Source organism: Fragaria vesca, linkage group LG5 (genome assembly GCF_000184155.1).
Source record: "Fragaria vesca subsp. vesca linkage group LG5, FraVesHawaii_1.0, whole genome shotgun sequence".
NCBI classification, from domain to species: domain Eukaryota; kingdom Viridiplantae; phylum Streptophyta; class Magnoliopsida; order Rosales; family Rosaceae; genus Fragaria; species Fragaria vesca.
Genome location: NC_020495.1, coordinates 12,959,054 through 12,959,690, shown reverse-complemented (window position 1 = coordinate 12,959,690; position 637 = coordinate 12,959,054).

Below are 637 nucleotides of genomic sequence, written 5' to 3'. Positions count from 1 at the left end.
GAAGAATAGATGCCCCGTCACAGGGAAGGCTCTCGAGAAGATCGTGGGTACCGTGGAGAGGATCGTCATCAATACTGACGGGGATGGCCACATAGTATCGGGCGGGAAGTCGATGACGTACTCCGGCCGCGTGGGAGCGCTCATTAGGGATAGAGTCCCTATGTTGTGGTCAGACTGGGGCGAGGTCCCGCAGGAGGTTAAGGACATGGTCCACAACGCGATGTCGGTGAGTTTACAAAATAATATTATGTATTACATTGTTGATTTCTCGAAAAACTAAACTAATAAACGGTTAAATACAGGTGTGGTTTGAGGTTCCCGAGCACCTTAAGGACAGCTGGGCCGACGTTGTGCATGGGGGAAGGTACGTTGGGAAGTTAATGAAAAACAAAATTGTATGTGATATTAATAATATTTCTAATATTTTTGTTGTGTCTGTAGGTACAAGGAGTGGAAGAACGAGTTGCGGACCCATTGGACTACGCACGGGAACGCACGTTCTGGTACCCCTGCTGAGTTCCAGTACAGGGAGTACGAGTGGCGTTGGCTTCTGACATCAGAATTCAACAACCCTCGTAAACAGGTATTTAAAAAAATTAATTAGTTAATTTGTCATTAAGTACGTCCGTTTTTAAAT